This window comes from Chroicocephalus ridibundus, chromosome 3 (genome assembly GCF_963924245.1).
Source record: "Chroicocephalus ridibundus chromosome 3, bChrRid1.1, whole genome shotgun sequence".
NCBI lineage: Eukaryota > Metazoa > Chordata > Aves > Charadriiformes > Laridae > Chroicocephalus > Chroicocephalus ridibundus.
Window position 1 is genome coordinate 15324438 of NC_086286.1, and position 27664 is coordinate 15352101.

The window sequence follows — 27664 nt, forward strand, 5'->3', positions numbered from 1 at the left end:
AGGCAATCTGACTACACGTTATCAATTACCGCTGCAAAGGGAAAGGGACCTCCAAGGTTTTAGGGATTCAGGAAAAAGACAGCTTTGCTACAGCTTCTCAATTAACTGCCCTAAAAGAAGAAACAGGATGTGCTGGTAATATACCCAAACTCGAATGCCAGACCTGGGACCTTTCCGCGCAGGTAGACTGGTGAGATCCTCGGGAGATAGCAACCGGCCCACTTCACGAGCACAAGTAGTACATCTTGGGAAAGGACCCCAGAGGCATCATCAGTGCTCTGTGTTTTACTCACACAGAGAAATATTATTATCAATAGGTCTCTGAAATGTCTAAAAGTGCACAGTGTGTCATTCCTGAGGTGCTAAACCCAAAGTTTGAATGGTTCCAATGTTCTGCTTGTTCAAATATTTCAGAAATTGAGCACCTCATGCTCTTGATACCGTGCATAAACTATTCACAACAATCTGACTAAAACCACATTGCTGACAGAAACTCTTTATCCATTTGTTTGAACTTATAAACCTTCAGGAATGTTCTATCAGTGAAAGAGAAGTGTGGCTGGAGAGAGGCAGAGGATGCCTTTCCTTGGCCGCTGTTTATCTGTGTGATGGTGGATGCTGATATATAGAGATAACCTCAGCTGAGTGATTTTCATGGAAAATATTTCAACGTCTGGATATTTTACCTGCTTCTGTAGCACCTATAGTCAAACCCAGCACCGACAGGCTTTCATAGCAGAGGGTGTAGTGGCACATACTCAAAGCCTGAAAATGGGCAAGGAGGGAATGTCCTGTCCAAAAGAAGCTTTCTTCTAAATCCTGACTAGTGGCAGTTGCCTCGCATCTAGTTTACAGCTCATCTGATGTAATTGGGGATACTCTCATTGTTCCCAGAAGTGATCTAACATCTGCTGAGCTCCTGCGTGCACAAAGGCGAGTGCTGCAGCCCTGGGTGCAGAAATACCTCCTTCACCGCCTCACATCTGCAGCCTTCAGTGCTCCGTGGGATGCCTGGTTGGGGAGGTGGGTAAGTAAAAGGAGACAGAGCCTGCTTGCAGCAAAGATATTGTTCTGGGCAAAGCGTGCATGTGTACGCACAGGTATTGCGTGCCACGGACTTTATCAAAAAGCCGGTGTGGGTCTTGGCATCTCCCATCCATACAGGCCCATGGCAGGAGCGGGCACCGTGGGGTCGCAGCGAGGGATGCGAAGGAGCAAAGGAACTTGACCTGCCTCTTACATCTGCGAGGCAAATGTTCTTTCCTTGACACGTAGTGGCAAGCGAAGCCTGTTTCTCTCTCTGGTGCCGTGACAGGCACAAGCAAACACAAGTTAAAGCACAGAGCAAAATATCAGGCAGGCAGTAGGGGATACAGACATTCACCTCGCGTGTGAAAGCAAACTGTGCCAGTCCGCACTGCCTGCAAGGACGGGGCTGCCGAGACATCTAGGAAAGCATTATCTACTCCATAGCAATAAACAGCATTTTGTTTCACTTTATTTTTAGCTTGGTTCTCTTCTTCCTCCCCACATCTGAGCCCTTCAGCTCAAGGCAAAGGTCCAAGAACAATAACGTTTCGAGCCAAGGACTAAGCTCGCAATCGGAAAACCAGAGCCTAGATATGACAGGCTGCTCTATTTACTAACACAGAGCACATAAACCCAACCCAAACCAAAATAACCTACTTCAATATTTTTGCTTCATACAGCAAGGGAAGCAAGTCTCTCCCTTGCACTCAGCTCTGATGTGCTGCCATCAGGAATACCCTGAGAAGTCGGATGAAATTTATATAAAACACTGAAACCCTTGTGCGTGTGTTCTTGCTATAAATTTGAACCTCAAATGGGAATGTGATTTGAATTTAAACACTTAAAGCTGTGGCCTTAACAGTAGGCACTTTTGTATATTCATCCTCCTGCCACTGTCCTCAATCTCCCATGGTCTTGAATGACGTGTTGTTTTTAGACAATTAGCTTCTTGTCTGCAGAAGAGCAGTTTGGCCCTATCCCTTCCATTGTCTGTTATGTCCAGCGAGGAAAGGGGGGGAAGAGAGAGAGAGAAAAAAAATAAAAACCAGAAAGACAGATTTCAATCAAAAGCACTACATTGATAAGGGATTAATAACGGCCTGCCTTGTGATCAGATGAAACCTAACAATCAGCCTGAACGCCTTATATTTGATTAGCAAAAATGATGACTTCCAAGTATTGCACATAGAGAGGACTGCCTACGTCGCTTGGAGCAGCGGCAGCTCCCAGCGGTACCTGTTGCTGGTGGGTTTGCTCTCTAGCAGATCCCGCTACGGACAACTCCTTTTAGGGCCAGGAATTTGTCGAGCTAATTGAGTAAGATAAGAACAGCATTTAACAAGCACAATTAATGCCGAAGACACAAACAGCTTTTTCCTAAGTGCACACAACAGAACCGGTGATAGAGAACTAAACAGGAAAAAGCAGGTAGTCTGGTGAGCACGGCACTCTCAGGCTTTATTTTTAAGTGTTCCAGTAGTTTCTAATGCTTGAAGTTTTAAGAGCCAGATATCTCACTACGGTGAGGGACTCTAGTGATGCCAGCAGGAGCAAAGAATGGCAAATACGGGGCAGATGGGCGCCGCGGTGGGAACACGGCGGGTTGGGTGTAGGCTTGGGAACATGCAAGGCAGGGGGGAGGCAGAGTCCCTGGCACCCCTTGCTGCTTCTCAAGGTACCCAAGTTGTCCCCCACTTCAGCTGAAGCCAGCAGAAGCACCACCACACACGAGGAAGCTGCTTTCGCTATGGGAGCGAGGCTCAGCGACTCCAAAGAGAATAAATTGCCATGGATGCTCACACCATCCATCGGGATGGATCCACCTATGTCTCTGGGGACGCGTGATTCACTCCATGAATTAACTCCATAGCGATCCCATTCCCACTGCTGCAGACGACAGGTGCTGTACCCAAAACAGTCAGTCATCCTTTATCCTGCTCTTCACGGAGGTAACTCAGCGCTTAAGTTAATGTCACTGTGCGCTGTGACGTTTCTTTTCATTCACACTTTTACAACCACACATATACGTTATCTGGGCTAGTGCCACGGAGCCACCAAAGGGAAGGAATACTCATTAGGTATATTTGCCGTCTTTGATGTCCTGTTACATCCAGGGGAAGGGACAAAGGGGCACATCCCTATGTCACTTCAGGCCGCCATGATGAAACACACAGAGGCGCCGCGTAGATATCACAGGTAAATATGGGCTTGTTACATTCCTTGGGAAATAAAACAACCAGATAATAGTTAAGGGCGATGACAGCTTCCTCGTGCCTTTTGTTGGCTCCTCCTCAGCCTCTTGCATGTTTTACTGGGAAGAATAACAGCTCTCTTGCCAACCGCTCTCCCTGTCAGGGCACTTCTTCGTGACAAGCCTGTCTGTCACTTTTCTCAGCTAGAGAATAGTCCAATCCCAAAGTCCTCTCTGCAGCTGAAGTGGGGTCTCTTCCAGACACCCACCTAAGGCATACCTGTTAAAATCTGCAGGCAGAAAAGCAGCACCCCGCTGCACGCACACAGAGAGCCTGGTACTTCCAGGAGGCACTGCCCACACCGTGTGCACATGGACTGATGTTAAGGGTGCATCCTGGGCAAGCCAGGCCCACCACACACAAGATGAGGCACGCTTCTTGGCATAGGAGTCAAGATTTCCAGGAATCTCGCGGATTACCAGGAAAAGTTGGAGGATGTAAGAATACTGGTAGAAGTGATAATCCAAAGCATCGGAGGGGGCTGAAAGAGGGACAATACTTCAAGAGCAGTACTTTAGGTGCAGATGAACACGCAAACCAAATCACACAACTGGAAAACCAGTGCAAGCTCAGAGACCACTAGCAGAAATACAAACGTCCTAAATGGAAGGCCATGCTGTCCCTTGTCATTCACAGGATCGAGAGATGTCAAGCAGGACAGCCACTAGCACACAGCTTGTTCTCTCTCACCCGGCTTAGTCCCCCCAGCAACGTGAGACCCTCTGCAACAATTAAAAGTTCCTATTGGTTTCAGCCTTTCCCCCCAAACCCATCTAAATGCTCCTTTTGTCACTTCTGTTGCTTTACGTCTCCACTGTCCCTCCCAGACCATCCCCTGCAGAGCAGGGAAAGTCCCGTCCCCTGCCTAAATCAGCCCTGACACCATTTATTCAACAGCCAGGGGCCACCTCGGCTACGCACAGCAGTGTCCATGGATAGGTATGGGTGACTTAGTAGTTGATACAGCAATTTTCATAGCAGAAGTCATACAGCCAGATTCCCCAACACATCCTACAGTGACACCCATTTTCTGCATAAACACCTTCACCTCCTCTGGAAAATGAAGTAGAAGAACTAATGCATTTAATTCTTCAATCGGGTTGAATTTGTTAAACACAATGCAAAGGATTTAAGAGGCTCATGAGAATGACTGAACAAGTGTGAGTTTGTCAAACTCTCATTTGCTGTTGTCCCACAGCCGGCAAGTAATCCACACGTGCAACGTCTTGCCTGAGGGCACCCAAAGGACACCCTGTGACCACCGCGCTTTGAACATTTAAGTTTTTGCTGGATGATTTGGCCACATACAATGCCAAAGCACACACTGTATCACGGAAGATGATAGTCTATATTCCACCTGTATGGTTTGTTAAGCTCAGGAAGTCACAGAGCAATGCTGACCATTTCTTAAGCAGAAGCAGGGTCACATTTTCCACCCCACACCATCCATGCACTACCCTTAGCGGCAGCTCACCTTTTGAATGAGGAGAAATGATGGTATCTTGGTGACACCTCTCCAGCCCACAAAGACCCTGACGGGACTTTTTAAACATGACATCACAGATGTTTCACCAAGCTCCTGTTCACCATCTGCTCCGAGCGACACCACCAGTTTTTCCCCCACTTGAAAGGTCGAACCCGGCATCGGTGGGAAGACGAGTGCCGCTTTCACGTGCTTAGCTACAGCTGCGCGGTGCTTGGTTACGCCAGGACACGCACACAGCGGCCACCACGTGCCGGCTCCTCTTTATGGTAATCAGCCATCTGCCAGAAGGCAGCCCGGCAGAGCTGGCAGCAGGAGCAAGCAGAGCCCAGCCAAGGCAGCCTTGTGAAACAGTAGGAAATAAAGGCATGAGCTCCCGTCCGGCAGGAGGGGGCACAGCTTCACATCATGCTCCCAACGTTAGCCTCGTCTCTTTGGAGGTATGTCGTCTGCTGGGCTCATACAAATGTATCTGTCATGGTGATCATTCCATATGGGAAATAGAGATGCTGTTTTTCCAAGTATGCATTAATCACACTCCACATAACGGGAGACAGTAAACACCTTGTGTTACATATAATCAAGTATTGCAAAACAAGGCATATCCACGCCTTCAGACCATATCACAGTATTTATTGTGACACTAACTCGCCTTCTCACATGAGATGTTTTAAGTATATCTATATTAATATACCCATATCATAGTCTGATAGTGTATACGGGCAGCATCGCCTATTATTAACGCTCCATTCCAGCCTCATCTGTAACTATTCACTTCACTGGTTCCTAAGCACTGACATAATGGTTCCACTCAGGCAGCAATTTTTTATATTTAACCTCTTTTTAGAAACAGGAGGGGGTTTTTTGGTTTGTGGTTTGTTTTTTTTTTTTTTTTTAAAAAGTTCTTAGTAGAAATTTTAAATAAAGTTTTAAAAGGCTGAAGGAACATTGCTCTATATATATATATGCGGAACAAGCGTGCCTTAAGCAATAGGTTCTGCTCACTGTAGGATATGCAATATGATTAAGGCACAATATCATGATTTACTATATTTTTATACAGTTCATATATTTAAAATAAGAGGAACAGCAAGGTAAGAGCAGCCTGGAGTGAATATTTAGGCATGAACTCCATAAGACTCAGTACGAGGGACACCCAGCTAACAGAGATCCCGGAGACTGGGCACAGAGGGACTATCAGGCAAGGAGTGCCTGGGGTAACAGTCACCGGATGCTCCTGCAAGAGCCACCATCGTCCAGCCCTTGCTGTCCCACTAGCTACGACAAGCCTCAGCTCCTCGATGGCCTCAGCACTGCTGGTGCTATAGCTGAGAAGGTAACTGCTCGAGAGATTTCGTATTGCCTTTCACTCACAACTTTCATGAAGTTTTTCCAAGAGTCTTTGCAGTTCAGCTGAAAAGCGAACAGGGACTGCCCAGAGGAAGCTCAGACACCTCAGCATGTTTATTAATCTGTCACAGCGCACACGTCTCTGTTAGAGCACACAGCTCCTTTCCAAACCAAGACAACCAGCAACTCCCAACGCTAAGGATTTCCTTCTGCTCTTCAAAAGCATTTTGCTCATCAATAACTTCTGAAATAATTTGTATATCTTAAAGGAGACATACATCTGGGCTTCAGGAGAAATGACAGTGAGGATGATTGGAAGAAGCCCAAGGAAACTCTGGAGACACCAGTGTGAGGATCCTCACTAACTTCAATGGAAAGAAAATTAAAGCCTTCCAAACTTAGGAAGATATGACACTTTGCACATGCATATGTCTGTAGCAGGGACCTTGGGTAGAAGACAGCAAAGAATTATGTCTCTATTATTTTCATGACTTTCACTGTTGTAGAGCGCTCAGTTGTGCTCAGGTTATTTCTCATGGGCCAAGGCTGTTGTGGAGCTTTTCATGCAAAGAGAAGACTGCAAGATCTCAAGCCCAAGGATACCTACCCAGATGTTTCAAGATGTTCCTCTACATCTGTGTTTGAGGTTATTGCCTGGCACTGTCATCTTTTCCGAGACCCTGATAATTTTTAAGGTATTGCAATAGTGTAGCTTTATATTCCCATTTCATATTTCAGTATCTAAGGAGCAGAGAGATCAGATCCATGTCCACAGTGGGTTTTTTGGCATATAACTCCCTTTGATGTAGAGCTGAAGATTAAGGCTACTAAAAGCTAAGAGTTACCAAGGCAGATCTGTCTAAATAAACTTCAAAAAAAGAAACAAAGCCCAACAGAAGACAATGCCCAATAACACAGTCAATAATGTTTTTGTCTGTACATTTTCCCAGGCTCTGGAACTGGTTGGGGATTTACTACCTCACTTCGGGAGATGGACTACACAGCTCAAATGAAGCAGTAATGGAGCATTAACAGAATTAGCGCACTGAAAGTGCTTTGTAGGCTGGAGTTAGACATTTTCATCCGGGATGATGGGATCACTTTCCTACAGTAATTAGTGGAGCAGCTGACATTAACTCCATAAGTGACCTGCTTGTTGCCACCACTGTGAATCAAAATTAGATTAGCAGCCCCCCTACAGGTGTGGCGTGCAGTATGGAGGTTAAAAGCACACAAAATGCTGTGCTGATTCAAAATGAGCCGAACTGCTTCAAAAGGATTACATAGCATTTGGATCAGCCGCATGCGGCGAGGATTTGGGAGAGATCATATAGCCCCAGGGAAGGGAGGAGAGGTGTCGATACAACAAACAGTGCTTGCTAAGTATGGGAATATTTATTCCCAATTCCTCATGAAATTTACAGTGGTCACAGGTTGCACATATGCTGTGTTCAAAAGCAACAGATCAAAATAAATAAAAAGAGAGAGCGATTGGCCTGAATAATTCAAAAAACCAAAACCTTCCAACGCAGGGGGGGTTGCTGTAAAAACATAGTTAGTGAGAACACCAAAAGAATTAGCATCTCTCACAATCATACTACCCACCTTGCAGTATTTGGCGGTTTGAAGTGATGATCCAAAAAATCCAGTTTTCATTTAAAAGATAAGTTTTTAGCCCTCATGGTCACAGGCAAAGCTTAAAGAAGTGACCCAAAGGTATCCAAAGGACTTAAAAAACCCAGACAAAATAAAACCAGCTTTAATATCTTAAAAACAGTCTCATGACTTCTGAGCTACATTCAAGATGCTGTAGAGGCCTAGCAAAATTTATAGCACTTCATTTTATCTTTTTTTCCCCGATTCTGCTGTTACACATAAGACCCAAAGCACAGGAGGGGAAAAAAAAAATTGAATAAAAATTAAGAAGTCAAGTAATATCTTCTAGGGCTGCATCCTTTAACTTTGTTCATGACTCCATCACGATTGAGTCAACTGGGGAAAGAAAAAAAGGAAAAATGAACCCAGGAAAGCATTACACAATTTTTAAGGCAAGTCAGTGCTCCAGACCGGCTGAGGGCACAAGCATGGGACCAGGTTAGGAGAGGACGATGCCGTGCCATCCAGGAGCAGGGGATGGTGGTGTGGTCTGTGAGCACTGGCAAGGGCAGCAACACCTTAAGGCAGTGCTGCTGCCGAGCACGTGGCAGAATCTAAGCACAGACCCAGGTTAAAGCGTGCAGGAGAAAACCTCTTTTAACTGGAAAGGAATAGGAGATGGGTATGCTGGGAAGCAAGACAACATGAAAAGGGACAGAAGCAGGAAAACAGGAGTCAGCTGGGAGAAAATAAAGAGAAGATTTAGTAGCAGCAAGGTTACAAAAAAAAAAAACCAAAACAGAAAAAGCATCTTTGACTGAACCAAACAGGGAGATTTTACATAGCATAGGCTCCTGATTGAATAATTAGAAGAATATGTCTTGACCATAACGATTTTCCCCAAATTCTAAGTGTCTCTACAGAAGCCATAGGGCTTCAAGCACACAGATCTCAAACTGTGTTTCTCTGAATTCAGATTTCTCCACATAGAACTCTGGATAACTTATGGCAATGCATCTTTTGTGCGTCCTAGGGAAGAAAAGGGTGGTTTCTCTGAGAAGCTGCTAGAAGCTTCCCCGATGCAATAAAGCCAACACCAGCCAGCTCCAAGACGAACCAGCTGCTGGCCAAGGCCGAGCCCATCAGCCACGGTGGTAGTACCTCTGTGTTAATATATTTAAGAAGGTTAAAAAAAAACCCTGAGTGGCAGCAGCCAGAAGAGAGGAGTGAGAATATGCAAGAACAACAACCCTGCAGTGAGGAAGGAGGGGGAGGAGGTGTTCTAGGCACCAGAGCAGAGATTCCCCTGCAGCCCATGGTGAAGACCACGGTGAGGCTGGCTCCCTGCAGCACATGGAGGTTAACGGTGGAGCAGACATCCACCCACAGCCCATGGAGGACCCCATACCACAGCAGGGAGGAAGGAGAGAAAATTGTGAGTGACGTTGAGCCCATAAAGAAAGGAGAGGACTTGGGGGGGAGGTGTTTTAAGATTTATCTTTTATTTCTCATTACCCTACTCCGACTGGATTGGTAATAAATTAAATTAATTTTCCCCAACTCGAGTCTGTTTTGGCCTTGACAGTAATTGGTGAGTGATCCCTCCTTGTCCTTACCTCAACCCAAGAGCCTTTTGTTATATTTTCTCACCCCTGTCCAGCTGAGGAAGGGAGTGACAGAGCAGCTTCGGTGGGCACCTGGTGTCCAGACAGGGTCAACCCCACACACCAATCTACCTTCAAGATGAAAGAAGCGCACCAAACACCTTAGGTGTGTAAGAAAAAGTCCTGGTAAAGGTTTTGCTGCTGACCTGCAGCCAGTGCATCCTTTTAATGACTCAAAATTTTGTTTAAGCTTCATGCTTAATGCTAAGCAGACGGGAAATTGTTAGCCAAACCTGCCTGCCAAACAATAGATAATATCCTGACTTTCTTAATGAAAACAGCTGAAGCACAGCCAGGATCGTTCATGGCAATAGGTATCACATACGGAGATGCTGTCTCACCCCACAGCAGTGAGATACGGGTATGTGTGTACTGAAAGAATATATGCTTTTTTGTGATCATTAAGGGTTAACGCTGCTGACGACAACAAAAAGGCAAATAGCACTCGGTGGCACGGCCAAATCACAGCTGTTGGCCACCGTGCAGATTTTGTCACAGGAGCAAGTCAATAACACTATTCTGCCACAGATTCAGATCAGGGAAGGAGAACTTTAGGTCTCACCTTTCAGCATGTGTTTTATTGCAAGAGAGGACAAGCAGGACACACTACGCAGTGCTGACTTTAAAATACTATCAGAGTCTTGCAATGCCCACATTTGCTCAAGCGGAGATTTTGGGGGCCCTCATATGTTGCAGACCAGTTGATAGCACTATCAGTGGTCTGGAAATGCTAACCAAGCTGGGTCCCTTCCAGTTCTCTCTCTCTCTTTTTTTTTTTTTTAAATGCATGCAAAACTTTCACCCTTAAGCCTTTTAGCCAGCGAGCAGCGGAAGGAAGAGACGGGCTTAGTTCCTAGGTAACAGTGCTATTGAAATCAAGCCCAGCACTGGGGCTGACCCATTTGGGAACTCCGGCGAGACAAGCAGTAACGAGCAGAGCCAAGAAGCTGCCGGTACCCAGTGCTGTCACCAGCTGTACATCCCCTCTTTTACACCCAAGCCCTGCTGCTGGTTTTCCAACAGGCAGGGACTGCCCGAGGAGCCTCGAGGAACAGGGTTATTCACCAGAGGCCAAATTCCAGGCTTGATATTAGTTACAGTTACCCTAGCTATGCCTTCCTCCCTGGATTCTGCCTCGTGTTGTTTCCCCAGCTCTGCAGGATGGAAGACACCAGCCACCCACCCTACCCTCTCCAAAAAAAAAAAAAAAAAAGAAAGAAAAAGGAAAAAAAAAAAGTGAAGCCATAGTTCACTCTGCACAGTTTTTGACGTTCTCCAGACTTTCTATTTTGATGCAGCTACCTTCAATGTAAAAATCTTTAAAGATGAAAAAAGAGAGTGTCGTACAGTCTCCAGGCAAAAACATTGCAAAGTAGCATAGATCTGGAATTCTTAAACTCTGTGGTGGCCTGTAATCCTTGAGGACCTGGTCATCATCTGGTAATGGTTCCTCTCACAAATGAGATAGTCAGAAATGACACACTTCCCCAGCATGCTTTCTACAACGTCTGTCACGGCTGTAATTGCCACATACGTGACTGTAAACAAACAAGGATGAAGGCTAAGAAGCTCTTGAGACCGTAAATTGCACTGGTAAGAGATTCTCCACCACACAAAGAATAAGACATCAAAGTATGGGAAAACAGGAGATCTGGGTTTGCTTCTAACCGCTGAAGAGAAGACATCCCCTTATTTCTTGGGAAGCAAGATCAGACACTTGTTGATATGGTGGCTGCCCTATCATTTGCTCATCGGCAACATGTTCTAACGCTAGTTGCACACAAAATTAGGGCAATGTTAAGACCGTTTGTTCTAAGTGCTGAAGTAATCAACTTCAACCAGGCTGCTTATATCTGAAAAATAGCTACTAGACCTCCCCAGTACTGTATCCCAGGAAACCGAAAGTCATCAGAAGCACTAATACTTTTAAAATTATGAGTATGATTATCATTTATATCCTGACACTAGTGTATAATATTGGTGCATTCACATAAGAACACTGCTTATATTGAGTTAAAACACTTTGGTTTGGTAATTTTGAGCTCAGCTGTTTCTGCATATAAAAAGTTGGCTGGAAACTCATTTTCCTTCTGCATTATTTTGACAACACAACCACTCGGAGGTAATTTTAAGCTGCATTAATAGCATAGGGTGTTGCAGATTACCTGTCTACAAAGCCCCTAATGAACAATTTGCTGCTGTGTTTAGACTTACAGTTTTATGGGTTTTTTTAATGTCGCTCCCTTTAAGAAAGCTACACAAGAAGTCAGACCCTAAGCTGAGATCACTGTACATAGCTGTATTGGAGGAAATGAGGACGAGCCAAAATATGGCAGCTGTAAATCTGATTCTGCAATCTTAAAGTACAAAACTGTTTCATTTTAATGTAAAATAGAAGTATGTGAACTGAAGGAGAGAATCATTATTGTGAAGATGAACTAGAATAAGCCGGGGGGGATGGGGGGGAGCTTTTATCTCTAAAGTGCTTTTTAAAATGAGCCTCTATGATAAGCCAGAAATCCTTGTGTTAAGTGTCATTCAACTGAATGCATTGATTTTTTTGCTTTGCCTTTCATGATTTCCATCTACTATTTACTGAAACAGACCGAGAAGATTGCAAGCTGATCTATAAAGACTCCCAGCCCAATGCCTCCCTCTTTCAGAGATACACGCGGACAAGAGCTCAAAGAGAGCAGAAAAAACTTCTCATACATCCAAGATGCATTAAGGGAGACATATCTACATTCAAACCAATAGCATTTTTGGTAAAGGCAGGAAGGCAATGGCAGATTTTGGAGGCTGCAATCCTTTACACACACAGAGGCTGGTTTTTTGCTGTGTTGTTGGTTGCGTTTTTTTTTTTTTTCAGTACATGCAGAAGGAAATATCTGCTCTGAAACACAATCTGTTCAGATTATGAAGCCCTCTCTGCCATTACTTTTCTCATCACACCATAAAAAGGCTCCAGCAGAAGCTGCTTAGACGTTTGCCAGCACATCCTCTTTCTCATTAGCTACCCAGTACCTGCTTTAGAAGTAACCCAAGAATAATTTACCAAATCTCCTCTCACTCACATTTTTTAGTAGTAAAAATGATTAAAAGGAGACATGGAAACAGCTTACCACCTTCCTTCAGCTCCAGCCCTTGAAATCCATAGACCTTCACACACACCAAGCTGCACGAGAGGGTCAGTCAGCTGATATAGATGTGCTCAGCTGCACTGGAAGAGAGTGATTTTAAGCCAATGTGCAGCAGCTGATGCTCTGGCAGGGCAGGGTGGGTGACAGAAGTCAGGGAGAGGAGGTGGCACTCATTTGTCTTCTGTGAGATTTGGGTTTCGATTTCATGTGTGATGCCACCTTCCATAGTTAATACTCGTGTCATAACGCAAAACAGGAGAGGGAAGAATAATAGTAGGGTACAGACTAATTCATAGTTTCCCAAATGCCCACTGCAAGGCCATGTTTGAGAGGCTGGAAATTAGCTTCACATTGGTTCCAGAAACTCTAAAGCATATCTCAATGGAATGTTCCTGCAGCACTCACATGTGTTATTTTTTCCATAATTCAGAGTAGGCAACCAGAATAATTGGCAATAAATTCATCTTAGGTAAAAATCTTTAGTGTAAAACTTTGAATTGTGCCTTGAAATAACGAGAAGTCTAGGAATTTCAGCTTTGCGGACTTAAAGCTGATGATACTTCTTGCTCTGTTAACTATGATCTCTTAGCTGTCCCCAAGTCTTGTCCGATAAAGATAGAAAAAAGGCATTTTAGAGCAGTCCATCCTCTTCACCAGCATCCGGTCTGCTGGTGCGGAATAAAAGGAAAGAAACGTTAACACTGCTATGGAGCTGATGGGCATAGGAACATTACAGAAATTGAACAAGACAGAGTTTAGGATTGCGTACAGAATAAAGCAAGAGTTCCCAATGTATGCACGCATCTTCCTCACAGCTCAAAAGCCTTTGGATGAGGTGCACAGACAAGCTTTTGAATTGCTAAATCCATATAATCGTTTAGGCTATTTTCCTGCTGTGAAAGGATGGGTAGGAGTGTCTAGACACTAAGAGGCCAAGCCTATTGATGCCGGCGGGATCTATCCCCATGGAGCCGTCAGCTCTATAGAGCACTGCAGCTGCATGCTCCGGCTCTCCAGCTGTGCTGCGCAGTAGCAGACTGCCAACGCTCCTACCCAAAACAAAGCAGAGCTATTATATGATGATAAAAACAAAATTCTGGGGGGGAATCACCTCTTCAGATCCCCAGCATAATCCAGTGGATCTTCTCCAAAAGTCTTTCAGAGAGCATACTCAGAAATTTATGGCTTAAAACCAAAAAGATTAAGTAAATTCTAATCATGTCCCAATTTGCATCTACGTGTAGGGGCAGGGGAGGGGAGATTCTCTTTCTGAGCCTTGTGGAGGGAGAAACCACTGTGCACCCCAAGCACCATTTAACTGAGAAGAACTAGGGCTGGAGTATCTCCCTTTCCCCTCTCCTAGTCTGAATTTATGTCCTGGGAATCAGGGGGTGCCAGGAGTAGGTATGTTTGGCATCCCCTTGGATGAGCTTGGCTAAGGAAGACTGTAGAACTATAAAGAGCAGGAAAAAGTGGAATACACAGTGACGGCCTCCTCATATGGATGCTGCGTATGGAGGATGAGGGATTCCAGGCCAGGGCTCCTGCAGGGCAAATTCCCGCTCCCTCTGTGTCCCCCAACCTTACTCTGCAGAAGAAAAATGGCCAGCAGTAAAGATAGGAACCAAACTTGATACCCCACCTGAAGGCAAAGGGCATCTTTGCAACTTACTCCTCTTGTGGAAGAGTAAAACAGTGTCACTTGGAGATGAGGCTGTATTTGCGGGACCATCAAAAGGCAAATATTGAGGCAACTTTGTGATAACCCCGGAGACAGCTTTCAGAGAAAGCCATCTGACAACACTGAGCTCACTACAGTTGCAAGCTGAAGGTCACAAACATTTTATACCCAGAGAGAATGTTGTATTCGGTCAGTTCAACCCACCTAAGATGACAACGCCGTGCGCAAGACAACTATGTGAGCAGCTTTGGGAGAATATGGGAAAGTTGGTTGCGTTTTCCAGAGCACCAGAAGGGAGTCATGACATTGAAGGCTTTACTCAGTTCCTCATTGCTGTCTGTAGCATAAGGGAGTAATGTCAAGGTTTTTAGCAGCTATTTGCTCTTAAGAATTTCAAGCCTCAAGGCAATTTAAAAAATTTATTTCTGACATAGATTTGATGAAAACAACCTGCAGCTGTAACTTCTGGACCGTGTTTATAGGTGGTGTACCTTCTACGATGAGAAGGAAAATGGGTGTTGCAGCTCTCATAACCAAGGGATATCATGGATCCGTTAAGTTGCTGTTAAGTCTGGATGCGTAGAGCTTGTTCATTATCGTCGTATTATTTACCGGAAAGCTGCTACTGAAGACATCTCCAACGCAATGAGAATTGTTAGAAAGTCTGTAAACACCCTTGCATTCGGAACAATATGCCGTTGCCTATTGGAAACTTTTCTGACAAAATGAAAGTCTATTTCAAAAGCATTTTGACAGCTGAGCGGGTGCCAGCCTACAGGGATTTTTCATGTCATTGAAAGAAATGGATGAAATTGGGAATCAAAAGGAGGAGGTCTTAGCTTAGCCAAGCTATTCTGAGTGACTGCTTAACCTGCCTTCCTCGAGTGATACTGCTCAGGTAATGTTTCTTCAGTTAACTCACACCAAAGTGCAAGGCCAAAGAAAATTTGCGTTTGATTTACAGCTGAGAGGAAACTGAAAGCATTGAAGAATACTGCAAAAAGTCAGCAGAGAAAAAATATAGGGAAAGCCATCAAACTCCCGCATTTGAGCAAATACTTGAAGATCACAGAATATTTATAAGTAGAATTCAGTAAGCATTTCTCAGATTTCAGCTTCCAAGAGTAAGCCCTTACTATTTTTCAAGGGCCTTACACTTGTGACTCAGAAAGTCCTCCAATACAGAGCTCCAGCTCCAGCTGTTAGAGTTTATTGACTTCAAGTGAGTATAGAGACAAAGGTTTGAATGAAGTACGGCTGGTTTCTGTCAAAGGCTGCTATTATGAGCTATACAGCATTTATTCAGTTCCACCATTACCATTGTGGAATCTCTTCCTACAGAAAAAGGAGAGAGTCTTTTCCACTGTGAATATATGTTAAGAAGCCTAAATTTTGATCACTGTTTACCAATGCCTACTTTCACCTGAACTCTTGCGCTTTGTCCTGCATAAACCCTATTCACACATCAGCTGCGTAACGATGGTCCCTATTGTAACTCAGCACACGTAGGCATGGCGCATCAGTTCAACATAAAGGTGCCGGATTGCAGGTGACATGCCTCAGCAGCTGTTGACCAAACATCCCGCACTTTAGATGACAAAATATGACCCAAACTTGAGGAATCGGTGTTTTAAAGACATATTCCTGTAATCTTGACTGACGGAGTGGAGGAGCCCATGCAATACCCGTTCACCACCAACTGAAGTCGGTGCTGCTGCCTACAGCAGGAGCAATAAACTGTGATGCATCAGTATTGCAAAGAAAACAAAGATTAGCTATTTCAACCTATTCCTACCATTTTACATATAGTAAGATATTATGTGCTATGTAGAGGATAATTCCCCTAAAGGACACCACGATTAAGTGGCAAATTAATTTGCTGCTTACATTCACTGGCTCTTCCAGCTGGCTTAATTCTCATCAGCCACCATAATTTATTAACAGTGAGGTGAGAAAAGACATGAATCAGCTTAATGTGTTATAAGTAGGGCATTGTCATGGCAACAAGATGCGACTGTTTTCTACTATTTATGTATGGTTTGTTTTGTACTCAACCTTAAGATACCGCTTGAAACGTCTCGAATTAGAAACATCTTTTTTTTTTCCAACTTTTTTTTCACGTCAGCATATTTTAAAAAAATTATCAAAATAAGCATGTGAAAAGCTCTGAAGCAACTCCCCAGGAAAATAGCTAGCTATAGGCTCTTCAGTGAGTCTTCCTAGAAACAGAAGCCTTAACTCTGATCTCCCAACCATTTTCTCACATTGTCATACAAGCCATTCCATGGATTAACTCCCAGTTTATACCAGTCTGAGATCAAAACCAGACCTTCCCTTTTCCGCGCTCTACGTATGACTATTACGTGGGGGGGGTGGGGAGGAGAGACGGGGAATTAAAAAGTATTACTGAAAAAAGCAAAAGCTTTTTTTTTTTAATACAATACCTTGTATTTTACACAGGACATGGAAAAACAATTAAGGATGTTGCACTTTTACAGACTCGTGATGGGGAAGTATAAAGTTAAAAATTAAAAAATAATTGTAAAGGATTTTTATTGCCTTCCTGGCTAAACCTAAATCCCATGTACCTTTTGCATCAGCAATTAATGGTTTTCATAAAACCAGCTCTTCATTCAAAGTTCATTTTATTTACTACCCTTCTGCATAAAGGGAATGGTTGGAATGCTAACACAGCCCTCTGTAAAACAGTCGCTGATATTACTGGTTTGATTTCTTTGTTTTTTCCATCACCTCAGGAATCTGACATTAAATAGTAAATGAAAATCAAAACATCTTTAAGATGTGTCAGGAAGAACACATGGAAAAATGAAATCCCTTCCATGAAAAATTTTGCAACCTTAAAACATTGCTTTGTTCTGAGTAAGGACAAAAAAAAAACCTATTGGAAAAATTCAAAGATTTATTCCCCTTTTTTCCATCCAGTACTCATTACATTTTTTTTAATATGTCTGGGTTTATATTACCCTAGGTATTTGTTTGCATAATATGTAGGGCAACAGGCAAACGGACCGTACCATAACATAAAATAAAATGGTTCTTATTTAGCAACCTGAGAAAAAATAATAAACAATATAATTCTGAATTCAAAACTTCTGTCAAGCTACAATTGCAAACGTTCAAGTGAGCACTACTAAATGATACCTGCTGAGGTCAACGGTTGAAGTTAATTAAGAAATGAAAGATCTGGGCACCCTTACCTAAAGGTTCAATGGATTCGTTCAGTCAACGTTGCTAATGGCCCCAAATACACAAGAGTTGATAGCTGTTAATTAAAAATGCTCACAGAGGCCAAGTCAGGGGAATGCCAGTCTTGTTTCAAACAATTCTTTACCCCACGTCAAGTTCAGCGAGAAGTGGGTCTGAGCTGCAAAGTTTGGCGGGGGGCCTGGATCTAATATGACGCGTAACAAGCAGGTATGCCAAAACATTTGGTGGGCAGCATGAACAGAGGCGTGTGCCGCGCACCGCAAGCTGGCAGCCTGCTTTAACTGGAGGTGCCGTATGACTGATTGAATTGCTCTAGAGCTCAGGGGCCTTGCTGAATACCAGCTCCCCGCTGCAAGTGGTTCTGGTTCGGAATACAAGGCAAAAGACAAAGTCATCCCCCTAACCCTACGGTTAACCAGGGGAGAGCGTACTGGATTGTCGCTGCATTTGCCTGTTTGGTGGGACTCTGCTTGGTGCAACATATACCTCCAGGGATTGCCACGTGGAGCATCCTGGGCGCTCCCTCCATAGGCTGAATGTATTTTTCAGCGATCCTCAGCTGTAAGGTGGTGGAACAAGAATTACCGGGGAAAAACAGAATAATCATCATGCCGTGCCTGCCCTTGGCTAACGCATCACTCGGTGCCATTGGTGGTAGGTTTTGCCTCATAGACATTTATCCAGTGGGAAGTAGTTTGTGACTGGTATACTTCATAAAAGCTATGAAATCACTGAGAAACAGCTGTGACTTTCCACGACCACTGGTCCGGGCAGCAGAGCCAGCCCCGTCAGCCGCTCCGTCCCTCACAACCAGCACCTTTCAGCAATAACAAATGAGCTGTCAGATATCCAGCTGCTTATACGACATGGGCCAGTCCTTCCCTGGGTACTTTTTCACTGCTCAAGCTACACTCTTCAAGGTTGTAGTTTCTAATGGACAGATTACATTTCAGCTGTCTTCTCCTTGCGTAGAAGGCGATTACAGTTAACTTGGAAAAGAAAGGATATATTCAAACCTGGTTTGTGATCTTTTTTCCTTCCTAATATGTAAGAAGGCTGTCTGAATAGTTTCCCCCTCCCTGATATTTTTGACTGCTCAGAGCCGCGGGGCATGTCCCTATCATTGGAGAGATCCTGACTGAGTGGGTGGGAATACTCACCCCTTACGAGATGCTTCCCCTCGCTCACACAGTAAATGCTTTTTTGATGTTAGAGGGTTGTTAACACCCCAAAGATTGTTTTCCTCCAGTGTTAAAGTGTATAGGCATTGTGTCCCAGGTTGCCACAGGTCCTGGGCTACTGGAGGTACCTGGTGTGACTCCTTCGTGCTCATCCTGACTACAGGTAAGTGCACTGAATGAAAGAGGATTAAAACAAAACAAAGCAAATCCCTGCCTTTGTGCAATTACCTGATGCTTTCCTCACACTGAAAACAAAGGATATACAGCCTCACCCTTCCCAACGCTAGCCCTCCTCTGTTAAAAATGAATATACGTTTTGATACCAAACCCTTCTTTGCAGTTTTCAGCTTACGCCTGTAGGAAGTAATAAGTAATAACGTATTACTTATTTGTCGTTTGACCCCAAATCAATCTTTTCAGCTCCCTGTGATTCTTGTTACTGAAAGGTAGTGATGCAAGAGTCCGCCAGGGAAACACAACTTTGGAAAATTCTTCATCATTGGCCTTAGCTTTGTGTTATTTAAAACTGAATTTCCACCTTAATGAGAAGTATTACTGGTATCACACATCTCTGCCCAGTCCTGACAAAATGGCAGGAGAAGAGAGAAAAAACACAGGATGGAGCTTGTGGTTCCCAAGCCATAAGCTTGGGAGGGGAGGGAGAAGGACATATCTGGGCTTAGATTGCCTCTGTTTTCGGTGATCTGACATTTAAATCAAACCTTGGAAAACATGAGTCTGGGCAGCCATTTGCAGAAAGAGCTAGAGGAACCGCAAATCCCTATCCTATAGAAAGCAAATAGTTAGGCAGGGGCCTCCTTCTGAAGGTGCTGTACCAGCCCACACCTCAGGGGAAGGGCTTCCCCAAGAGGCCTGGAAGCAGAAGTCCTTTATCCCCAGGGGGATAAAAGTCCTTTTTTCCCCAGGGTACTCTGAACTCCTCACCTTCCTGCAACACCTGAGTTTTAGTCAGGAAATATTGCTTTTGTTGGTAAAGATTTGTTTCAGGAGATTACTTTGAAATGAGGTGATTAACCCTGCTGTGTGGAGCCAGGGGAGATCCTTGGGAAGTCTGGGCTTCAAAATGGAGGCTCTGAAGACAATAGAGAGGAGCCAGCTCTTCATCAGCTGGAAGAAATGTCTTTGATTTTGGTTTCAGGTAATGATGCTGGATGTAGGACCAGGCAACCAGAAAATAATTAAAATATAGAAGATGAAGAATATGTCTTCTCCCATGGCATTTATTCCATACAGTTTCAAAGACAACAAACCAGTAAAAGCATGCACTATTTTGCATAACATGTTGCAAAATTCTGCAAGAGATTTGGTGTGTAGAGCACAACTGCTGGGTATTGAATGACTTTGTAAGTAAGACTTTTAAGAGATCTCAAAGGACTGTCACAAATAACAGATGCAAAGAAAACACTTCGAGGGTTTGCAGAAGTTGCTGTGTTAACCACCGCGCTTTGCCACAAAAACATTATCTGCTGTGGTGAAGAAACTGTCTTCCTGGTAGTGTTACACAGAATTGTTAACTGTATTTGCGGAGGAAATGTGATTTATTCCATTGAAACTTCTTGCAGTCCCCACGTTAGAAGCAGTGTTGCTCATCAGGTCAGCTCTTGGCCTAAGACCTGTGGTACAAGAAACGTGACCTAATGGTTCATTTCTATACAGAGGAGCATATATCTCAGAATTGGGGTTGAGTTTCGCAGTATCCACCAAGACACCTCTTCGCACTGAGATAAATCTACTGATTAAAATAAGGCAACATGCTTGGCTGACGGGGAAGATGAATAATTTCGTGAAGTTTACAAGAAAATGAAGATTGATTTAGGCAATATTATAAGAATTTCCTAAAATATATGTAAGACTTTATGTGCTAATACTATTTCTCACAATACAGCAAGGACCAGTAAGACCTGAGGTTTGCTTGCGATGCTGGCACCACTCTGATTTGCAGTTTGTGCCCATTTCCTCAGGGATCGATAAAGATCTGGAGAAGACCGTGTTCAGTTGAGTTGCTTTCTTAGCTTACCTCTTAATGCTTTCCCAGATAATCATCAGGGAGAGAAGAGCAGAAAAGCCTTTTTCCCACCCTATATAATGTCTCCAGCCTTGAAAAGCTCCTCTGTTCTCCAGCACACCCAGCCCCGGCCCCTGGCCAAGAGAGGGAGAAAAGCCAGGGCTGGAGGAGAATGGGTGGTGGTTCTTCGGAAGGCGTCCAGTCACCGGTGAGACCTACCTGGCAGAGCCCCGTCCCCATCCCTTCCTCACCCAAGTCTGACTGAAAAACTCCCTGGGTCTCTGTCCCCCATGTCCTTGCTCAGGTCATCACCGGGATGCTCCATATGGAGAAAAACGCCAGGAGAGCGACTGGTTCCCTGCTTTGGGGAAAGCGGCACCTGGGGAAGCATCTTGGGGCTATTTTGTGCACGCGAGCAGCATGCCAACAGGGAAATCTTTGGCCGGAGGGTGTCCCAGAAGAAGCGGGATAGCTGGGGGGCTGCCAGCGGCCCGACCAGCCTGTGGCGGGGCCATGGGGATGGCCATGGCCATGGCCCTGGGCCCCCAGCCCTGGTGACACCCAGCTCGTGGCCGGCAGCTCCAGAATTTAAAAATAAAAGTTTGCCATCTAGCGGTAGGCCCCGGGCTTTTGGGCGCAACCACCCAAACCCCCACAAGTCTTTAGGTGATCCGTTTATGATTTCTGAAACATATATTCGTGTTTTTGTTAGCGCTGGCTGATCCTTCCTGCCGTTACACTGCAAAAGCGACAAAAGGAGGGAGGGCTTTTAATGTCGGTAAATGCCCTGCTGCGGTCGGGGCAGCGGCTACAGCTCCCTTGGCTGTCACACGACGCAATGGAGATCGTTCTGTGTAGTATAAAATCATGGATGATTTAAAAAGAAAGAAAAGAAAAAAAAAAAAAAGAAAAACACAAGAAAAACCTTCAAAAATTTCACTGCGGAAAAAAAGATGAGGCAATGAAATGCAATAATTTCCCTCGGCTTTCTTCTTTTGCCTGGGACAGGGGTAATTCTCAGGGGATTGTCTCCTTCTTTTTCTCTTTTATGTATTTATTTCCCCTCCAAACTAAGCTGTGTCTGCGAGTGACACCCACGTCTGTGTGGTACTCCCTTGGTTCAGGCCAAAGCTGCGAGAAGCCGGCAATTCTGCAGAGGCACGTGTCCTCCTCGACAGAGTCCCTGCGAGCGGCCCCTGAGCAGTGCGTGTTGCCTATATGGAATTGTATGTGCCTATAGGATCCGTATGGAGACCTGCCCTGGCGTCACCAGTCATTTATTTCCGTGAGAAGGAACAGTGCAAGGCAGCAGGAGTATAGGCTATGTTTTCCAAAGGGAAGAAGTGGTCAAGGATCCTTCATGGAGGACGCCAGCAAAGAAAGGCTGTGGCTGAGTAAAGGGCCTGGAGAGGGGACAAAGGGAAGGTCTGGGAGGTGACGGGCAGCCTGATCTACTTGGGTGCCCAGGTTGTAATTAAGGAGCCACGGGCAGCCTGATCTACTTGGGTGCCCAGGTTGTAATTAAGGAGCCGCAGGCATCCAGCCTGATGCCTGCACAGTCTCTCCTCTTCCACACACAACACTTCTGTTAACAGAACTCCAGGTGGGATTAGCAATTTTTGCAGCATAATCACATTGTTGAGTCATATTTAATTTATGAGCCACTATACACACAAGATCATTTTCTCATAGTGACGCTGAGCTGATTACTTCCCATTTTGTACTTATGCATTTGATATCTCCCTCTGCAGTGTAGCGCTTCATACTTGTCATTAGTGAACTTCATCTTGTTGATCTGAGACCATCTCTTCAATTTATCATTTTGCATTCTGATCCTGCCTGCCAGACTGAGCAAATTTTATAAGTGCACTCTATATTTATCCTCCAAATCACTAATAAAAATATTGACTAAAATCAGTCCTGAAGATCTCTGCACATCTGCTCGGAACGCTCTCTTGAAATTTACTTCCAGTTTGACATCGAGCCATTTGCAGTAATACTTTGAGAATTTTTTCATCTATTTGTATACAAACTGATAATCATAATTTTGCATAAATGGCATTTTGCTAGCTTATATGTAAGAATTCAGGTTACTAGTGCCAAAGTCTTCTTAAATATGTTGTCTACTGTTTCTTCCCATCATCAGTATTTAGAATACAGATATTTATGTCCTGCTACAAAACTGTGTCAATGCAGCTATGTCAGAAAGGTGCAATTTTTACCCCCTCCTTCAAATGTATTAATTTCATTAAATGAGAATTAAGTCTCCTTCTTTAATGGAGGAACTGATGAGGAATGAGCCACTCAATTTATGCTGAGAGTCCAGGGGAAAAAAAAAATAGCTGTGTACCTTTGCGTTTGACTTTGTGCGCAGTATCAGCACAACAAAAATATTTGCTGATGATGTAGATGCTCCTTAATATAGCGCATAGGCGAGAAATGATGCAAGCACCTATTCATCCTAAGATAGAATTCCTGGTAAAACATGAAAAAAAGAAAAGGACTTAATAACTGTGTCAGTTTTACTGCTAGCATGCAATTAGATCAGAAGGCGACAATTTCAAAATGTCCAGAGCGTAACTGCTTCCTGCTATTTCGGTGATCTGTCTCTGATTCAGAAGCTGCAGTTCATCTTAAATTTTAAAGTGTAAGAACCTCTTCAGGGCCTACGTCCCCAGAGTGGGAGCGGGAGGATGCTCCTTCCCAGCCTCCAGAATTGGCAGCTTGCAGAGGAAAAGCATTTATCCTGAACAACAACAACAACAAAAAAAAAACCACATGCTTATAAAAGGGCTTGGATTTTCCCTGCACAAGACATGTAACGTCCCTGGTTCTGGCATGGGTTGGAGGATTTTAGGGACGCCCTCGATTTGGAATGTAGCATCCACACGCCAGCCCTCTCAGACAGGTGCTTGGGACGAGGCCAGGAAAAAAGTCGTCCGTAGCCTTGTGCCAAGGGAATGCAAACAAGCAGCCAATCTGGGAAACAGCTCGAGGGCTGGCAAAACCTGGCTTGGGCCACTAGCAGTGAGGAGGCAGGACGGATTTGGGTCCGGCCCTGACACGGAACAGCCCTGCTGGTTTTGGCGGGGGTGGGGTGGGGGGGCGGATGATCACACTGCCCTCCCTTTTCTTTTTAAGCTTCCTGCTGCTTTTTCTGCTGAAGCCATCCCACTAAGAGCGGGAGTAAACGTCATTTTGTAGGTGTCTGCAACACAATAAAAGTGGCTCCAATGCCATACCCCATGAAATGCGTCAGGGCAGACAGAGATGAATCATGCCACCACCGAGTCAGCTCTCGCACAGAGCCAGTGTAGGTGTTATTATGACTGTAACAGGCTTCAAAAGAATAAGTCGCACTAAAGCCAGGCTGGCAGCCGTTCCCGTTAGCAGTAGTTTCGGCAATGCAGTTCAGATCACCTTCTCACGTTACAATCACCCTTCCTTGAAGGAGGTTTGGCTGTAAACTCCTCCCAACTCCGTGTTAATTCCTAAGGATAACATGAGCGTCAATTAGGCAGGAGCATGACTCAGAAGATGAAATATTGCCCTTGGTGGGAAGTCAAGAGAGCGTGTTTTTCCCGGCACACATTGCCCTACCCACTAGGTGTCCCTGCCAGCCAGGGAAACAGCACGCTGCAGCCAGGGCTGCATTTGCTTCGTGCCATTTGGCTTCGGCTGAAAACGTCAACATCAAAACTAAAACCAACAACCCAGGAAACACATCTGAAATAACTTCTTCTTTTTTCTTTTTTTTTTTTTTCTTGACTTCCTTTTTGAAGCAGCTCCAAGTTCATGCACAATGCACAAAATGGAAAAGGCAGCTCTCCATTTCGCCATGTGGGGTAATGGGAAGGGTTTGGCCCAAAGGAGAATGGCTTCCCCCCCCGGGTAGCACTCGGGTGATGGGGCTGTCCTGGCCCAGGCACCCCCAGCTCCATCCCTCCAACTTCACCTCTGAACTCCATAGGAGCCAGACAAATTGCACCGCAATCTCTTACCTCGATTTGCTCGTCTTTAAAAGAGATGCTACTCTAATTTGTCTCCTCCACCGCGGAGCTGCGTGGTTAAATGAAGGGTGATGATGGTCCTTTTGCTTCCCAGTTAAAAACATGCAAAAGAAATTAAAAAAAATAAATCAGACTATTAGCAACATGCGGATATTCAAGTCTCGCCAAAAAATGCCTAATTTGTGGGTAAGTAGGGCTAGGTGTACGTAGGTGTCTATAACCTCGGGATGAATTAGGCGTAACACACGTGTTCAGTGGATGCCTCTGCAAAGGAGAGACCTTTTTGCCCAGCTGAGATTTGCTCCAGTAATCCCTGGAGATTTTCCAGAGGTCAGCAGAGAAGCAGAGAGGGAAGTAACGACATTAAAGGCAGCGCATACTTGCAGCTGTAGTGGCTTCTGCCAGCCCGGGAAGAGGGAGAGGAAGCAGGAGGTAAAAACGCGAAGATATGCTGGGAATTTTTTGTTTTTAAAAATGTTTTGTGTTTTGTCTCTTTGTATTACAGAACTGGGGGAGAGGAAAAAAAAAAAAAAAGAAAAGAAAAAAAGAAGCCTGTTTGCTCTGTAGGCTGGAGAAACCCACTCCACATTTCTGTACTTTTCTTTCCTGATCTGTCGAACAAGGGCAGCAGCATTTCCCTGTCTCGAGTTTATGCTCGCTTACGAACAGCCTGAGATCCTCAGAATGGAGAAGGGAAAACAGGCAGCAGAACCGGGTTTTCTGAAGCCATGACACATGATGATTTCTGTATCAGAAATCTCGTTTGAAGGCTCTGCATTTTGGAGCCACCAACGGAGATCGCGGCCTATTGTGTGGTGGGGCTGTACAAACGCACAGCCAGAGACGATCCCTGCCACAAAGGACTTACTCTCTACATAGAGAGGAACGGAACGATGGAGGAAAAATAAGGGGGGATGGTGGGATTAGTTAACTAGCTCAGGGTTGCACAGCTCCATGAGGACGCCAGAGGCAGAAGCCTGATTTCCAGCCCAGCAATCTGCTCTTTCCCACAGATAACCACCTTTTGCTGTTCTAATGCTTACGGGGTGTTAACGGCGCTAAAGATAATGATATATGACTCGGTGTTTTTAACTAGTGGGAGCTTTAGGTACCAGGCACACACCCCGCTGAACCCCCGTCTCCCCCAGGGACAGCGTTCCCCTCCCCGCCATAAGACAGATAGTGACTATAAGGTGACCTTCACAGCAGAAAGGCGACACAAGCAAAAGGGAGAGGAGGAGGCCCCAGCTCTTGTGAAATCTGGCTGTTGAAACACCTTCACGTCTTGCAACACAAAGTCAAAAAACTCTTTGTCTTAGGAGATTTAAGAATAGACATAGGAAGAACTGTATTTATCGCATGTTAATCACCTAGGCAACTGGGAAAGCAGAAGTGAGCTTCACTTTCTAGGGGGTTTTATACTCTGCCAGTTCATTCAAACGCCTTTTTCCGGCACACCAGAAATACATGCGGTCCAGCTGCAAATTTGCTGCAAATTTGCATTTTTAAGAAGAAAAATTGTATCAATAAGCAATCGGTTTGGACTTATGCCTTTTCCTTTAACCCAGGCATTGTGTGCCCACATGCCCAGGTTGCTATTTAATGGCCGAGGATCTACATTAGAAGTAGAGCCTCTCTCCTCATTTTAATTTCTCCTCCCTGGGATGCTGCCGTTGCGGCAGCAAGGATTTGATAGAGATCATACCAAGGAACGGGCTGGGAACTGCCCTTTCCTCTCCCTTGCCCCGTAGGCAACAGCGAAAAGCCTCTCGCTGAAGACTGAATGGTGTTGCAAAGGATGTATGCCGAAAATGAAATAACACTGTGCGTACGCAGACCCGAAGCGGTGTTATAACCCTGTGACACAGCTGTCAGAAAGCGAGAAACAACCCAGCCTGCCACGGGGTCTTGCAGGATTCAAGTCTCAACCCGTGCCTTTATCCTGGGCCCGGTCAGGAAGGAGGCGGGAAGGCTGCGTGCCTTAGCAAGGGAGAACAGCAAGGTTGTATTTTTCCAAGAGGTTCATTCGAATCTAGGGTTATTTTTGCAAATAAAGGTTAGCATTAGCATCTGGTATTTTGCACAAGCGTGTGAAAAAGCATAGGTTGAAACCTCTGTGTTGAAACCGATCTTTTGTCAGAAAACGAGACCTTTGACACACAAAATATTTCACAGACAGCTCCTACAATCCAAAAAAAAAAAAAGGTTAATTTTCATTTGATTGTTCCTATTCTTGCCTAGATTGCTTTGCTTCCGGTAGATTTTGACAGCTTTTTCACAGACTTCTTTAATTCCTAAATGGAAAAAACCCTCAATCCTGGATGGTCCTTTCCTAGAAGAAAAACATGTTTTTGGTAATGTCTTTATTTACATTGTTTCAAAACCTATTTTCCTTGAAAGGAAATGTTTATGAGGTTTGGCTTTTCTCCCTACATTTCCTAGGCAGAGTTGCTGGTGCTTTGCTCTGCCTGCCTAAGCCCAACACGAACTCCAAATCATTAGTATTATTTTATTCAGCGCAACAGATTTTCTGGGTTTTCAAGCTCATTTACAGCTATGCAGAGGGGGTGTGAAACCCTGATACTCCATTTGGGCACCATTTATAAAAACTTCCCCCCTCCCGACTTTGCAAAGTTATAAATAATTATACAAAAGGCGAAAAGCTTTGGAGAAACAAGCCAAGTTTATGAGGCCCAGAAACTGAGGGAATTAGGAATTTTTCCATTCACTTGGATGAGTTTTGGTTTAAACGCTAGAAAGTCAGATTCATCTGAGCATGTTGAACAAACGGAAAAGTTAGGAAGCTATGGACAACATGATACACTTCACTCCACGGAGGCTACAGAAGGCGGCAGAGAGAAGAAAAAGTGCACGGTCAGATCAGCTACCAACCTCTTTCGCAAAAGAGCACAAAGCAAGCAAGAACGAGAAGGAACACAGTAACCTTGTAAACCCTCTTCCAGTACCTAAAGGGGGCCTGCAGGAAAGCTGGGGAGGGGCTGTTTGCAAGGGCATGGAGCGATA

General features: G+C 44.6%; 1 protein-coding gene across 3 annotated transcripts in view; it reads right to left on the bottom strand.

Moving 5' to 3' along the window:
• FOXN2 (forkhead box N2) overlaps positions 1-27664 on the bottom strand; it is a 118929-nt gene that overhangs the window by 58952 nt on the left and 32313 nt on the right. For all 3 annotated transcript variants that reach the window (XM_063328109.1, XM_063328111.1, XM_063328110.1), the window contains one exon: positions 24632-24726. The gene's annotated coding sequence lies outside the window, so the exon portion shown is untranslated. The remainder of the gene's footprint in view (positions 1-24631; positions 24727-27664) is intronic.